Genomic DNA, 4721 nt, shown 5'->3' with positions numbered 1-4721 from the left:
TATGTTTGGAAATATCATGGGTGTCGGTTCGTTCGGTCGTACGGTCGCGTTTTGTGGTTAATTACGACGGAAGTCGTAACGAACGCGAAAACGATCCAAATTGCGCGACGAATGGTATTTTTGCATTCCTATTACTAAAATACAATATTCTAGTGATTACAAAAATTTTGGATGTTCGAATATGGTCAGAACGCGAGATATGCACGTAAATGCAAACTTTCGCAATTTTGACGCTTTTAGTCCCTATGATCAAATAAGCGCATTTTCGCATACCGAACCCATCAAAACTTATTTCTAAGCTATGTTACGGGTTTTTAGGGTATGTTTGGCTTATGATCTTATTCCGGAGTGTTCGTCGCTATGTGAATCGGCAGACTTTTGCAGTTTGTCGCAAATAGTCCCTGTGATCCAATAAACTTGTTTTTGACACACCATACCCTTCAAAACTTATTTCTAAGTTATGTAAAGGTTTTTTAAGGTATTTTAAGCTTATGTCACTTTTTGGAGTGTTTGTCGCGTTAAACTGATTACGTTTACGTAACAGTTTGCGTATAACTTTCTAGAAAGCAATTAAAAGCTTTAAATCGAACTAGAATCAAAACGTGAAATTGTCAAACACAAATAAACAAATATAGAGACCAAAGCACATTGTTTCATTGATAATTGATAATGTTCTACATCGTACAGTGTTTACTGAGCACAAATGTTACACATTCTTCTAGTCTCGACAACTTTCGTCACATTGGATAATCGGAAAGCATATGCAATTTTTGTGAGTATACTCGAAGCCATTTTACTTTTAAACACTTTTTGGTGCAACATGTATTCTATGTAAAAACACGAAACACTTGAAACTATTTGAATCACACTCTATCCATGTTGAAACATGAAACTAGATGATCTTTGTAATCTCGTATGCTATGTAATCTTTTCGTGTCGATATGCTCCTTAACTTTGTACAAGCCTACTTTAACAATTACATATAGGATTAACGCCCGCCCACGAAACTTGGGGTATTGTTAAGTTAAACATGTTAACCTCCCGTTATTCTTTGGGATAGGCTATATTAACGCGTTGGATTCTTGGGTTTGAACATATAGTACACCATTTCAGCATGCTAGTAAACTTGCATATTATGATTCATGTTGGATATGAGACTTTAAAAAATTTTATTCTATATTATGCTATGTAACAAAACTTGTATACTCGTCAACTTTTTGTTGATATATATTTTAATACATGTTGTAGGTTGATTGATGAGATGATGTTGAGAAGAAATGCAATTTAGGTGGACTTAGATACACACCTAGATTAATCTATCATTTTGATGTTATGTTTTTGAGACAATGTTGTTATTTTATTTGAATCTTGTATGACAATTGAGTATTGCAATGAAATTTGAATTTAATTTATATCGTCACATAGTGTTGTGAAGTTTTGAGCAATTTGTTCGTCTCATCCTGATATTTCCGCCATCGGTTGGGGTGTGTCAGATTGGTATCAGAGCCATAACTATAGGGAATTAGGAAAAGTAGGAATGATTTTACCTAGTCTATAGTTCAAGAGCTTTATTTTTGTGTCCTTGCTTGAACCTACTTGCATTCTACTCTATTTGTTTCTTATTTATTCTCTTTTGATCTTTTAAACATATATGCCACTTATGTGTTAATACTTGACACACTATCCTTATGTGTTAAAACTTGTTTTATTATGTGTTAATACTTGTTTTATTGTTCTATTCTTTATGTGCTATTCTTGACATGCTTTCTAATGTGTTAATACTTGTTTTATTGTTCCTCAACATACGCCTTTCCTAAGGCATTTTACTCGATTTTACTAAACTCAAAAGCACTCGTATTATACAAACGAGACGAGTTTACCAAAATAGACGTGAAACCCACAATTTGGTAAACGACTCTCATTCCGCTTAATTTTTTTTTTTGCACGAAATTACACCATTAAGTTAGGAGTGAAGTCCACATCTTTAATGGTAATTTCAAATTTCAAATTCTAGTGGACCCTCGTCAACGTGTCGAAATTAATTTTTGACCCGACGAGTACCAACCACCCTTAGGGTACAAATTCGTCAAGTTAGGGTGTAACACCTCGAAAATTCATGTTCCTTAATATATCGACACGTGTCATGGACTTAAAACGTGTAAAGGAGTGATTTAGAGGGACTAAAGTTGACAAACAAGGAATGTATGTGCGTAAAAGGATTCAAATTGTCAACAATGAATAAATATATCTTTCAATAACCCTACATGATGTTTATGCCCTTAAATGAATAAATCATGGATCATACGAAGCTAACTGTGAAAGAAAGTGAGGAATTACAAACTACAGGGGTTAAATGTGTCAACATGTTTAAAGTATACCTCTGAGTGGCCTTTTAGCAAACCCGAAGCTTTGTAATGGTTAATTATACTCACGAGAATGAGTGATAAAAATTTCACAAGGTTTCGATAAAGTATGAGAAAGTTATGACAAAATTCGTATACGAGGGGTTAAAAACGTCAACGTTGAAATATAAGACTTTTCGGTGATCGTATGAATAACCGGGGACTTAACAAAGTTGGTTTATGACTTGGGGTCCTTAAAAGTCAAGTTTGGGGGTTAAAAGTGCAAGAAACCATGTAAAAATCAAGTTTAGAAGGATCAGGGACCAAAATTGCAATATTGGAAACTTGTTGACCGGACTGGATCTTCACACGGGCCGCGTAAGCCCCTTGGGGATCCTTACGCAGGCCGCCTAACGTGCCCAGATGCTGAAATTCATCACAGCTGCCTGTTCCAGCCATTTAACCGACTTATGGAGCTTGTTTTTTATACCTGGGGCTTGTTTGATGGTTTTAAAGGGCCTAGGGACACTTGTAATGATCCCATAACATCCATAGACCTTGCTGGAATGATCTTGGAGCTTTAAGAAACCTATATAAAGGGACTAGTTCATGTGTTCATATGCACAATTTGCAACCAACTTCAAAGGAACCCGCATCTCATCGACTAGTCCCACTCCTTGATTTTATAAATCCCGCCAAGTCTCGAATTTTCGATTGAGTTGGGACATGTAGTAACTGGAAGGGTGAATACCATTAACCGACATGTCGGCGAGAGTATTTCACCTATTAAGCCAAAGCATGCTTCTCAAATTCAAAAGACTTTTCGACCACTTTGGTTAGTCAAAGTTCCTTTTTGGAACCATCCAAGTTTTAATCGAATTTACGTTTTGCTATTCTCAATCTTATATGATGCAATCATCGCTTTTAAAATTCAATCTATTTTTAGATTTCACTTTTACGCACACATCATACTAGAGTTTTTCATATAATTATACATTATGCACATGCATGATTTCACATAATTTTATGTACATTCCTTGTAACACCAAATGGAGATATATCATCAAGATATGAGTGATTTCCTTACCTTGACGATTAACTCCGCTTCTTTTCCTCATCTTACAACGACCTCACCAACATGTTAGGGGTGATTCCCTTACCCCAGGTGATCGTTACCAAGACTTTCTTTTAATAGACTATATTATGTAAACACGATCATGTTTATACCTAAATCGTTTATCATTCGTCAAAATCCCTATTCATTTCAAAATGCATTGTTTATTCAAACGCATTTCTTATCCTACAATTTATTCTCACATAACTCACATGCACGAAATTTTTAATCATACCATAAACACTTGTTCCCCAGTTTTCAAATCTTACGAAATGCTACACATCAACTTAGTCGGTCTAACAAATCCATTGCCCACAAAAATTTCGTATTCAACGTAATTATTAAAACACGCTTGTCTCATATCATTATACTAAAGATTTTTATTTTCAATTGGGAATCAAACCAACTTTTCATACACACCTACAAAATATTACAAATACTAGTTCTGGTCATACTGATCTTTCTGATTATTAGTTGGCCAGGGATAGAGCTAGAAGGAAAATTCAGAGGCCTATAAGATTCAAAGAACAAGAAGATGTGTCAGCAGTAGTCTTTATGGCTGCTGAGATTGAAAGCGCAACAGAACCTCTAACATTTCATGAAGCCATTGTATATATTGATAAACAAAGGTGTAGAGAAGCAATGAATGATGAAATGAAATCTCTACAACAGAATAAAACATGGACTCTTATTGAAAGACCCAAGGGTCAGAAAATCATACCTTGTAAGTGGATATACAAGTTGAAAGAAGGAATAGAAGGTGTAGAAAAGCCAATATTCAAAGCCAGGCTAGTGGCTAAAGGATTCACCCAAAGAGAAGGTCTGGATTATACAGAAATTTTCTCTCCAGTTGTCAAGCACACATCTATAAGGGTATTATTGTCTTTTACTGCCTTTATGGATATGGAACTAGAACAGTTGGATGTCAAAATAGCGTTTTTACATGGCAACTTAGATGAAAAGATTTATATGCAGCAACCGTTAGGCTATGAAGAAAAAGGGAAAGACGACATGGTATGTTTGCTGCAGAAATCACTGTATGGGTGATGCGTGTTAGTGTATATATGTTTTTAGATATATATTTAAGCCCTTTTTACACTTTTAGCCAAGTTTTAAATTTATAAAACACGATATTTACTAACACTAAACACACATATGGGCAAGTGCACCCATCGTGGACGTAGTATAGTGTTGGTAAGATACCGAGGTCGTCCAAGGACACAAGAGCTTTTAATACCGGTTTATCCTCAACGTCTAATCAAATC

This window comes from Helianthus annuus, chromosome 4, assembly GCF_002127325.2.
Source record: "Helianthus annuus cultivar XRQ/B chromosome 4, HanXRQr2.0-SUNRISE, whole genome shotgun sequence".
Taxonomy (NCBI): domain Eukaryota; kingdom Viridiplantae; phylum Streptophyta; class Magnoliopsida; order Asterales; family Asteraceae; genus Helianthus; species Helianthus annuus.
The sequence above is the reverse complement of the archived record's forward strand: the minus strand, read 5'-3'. Positions refer to the sequence as shown.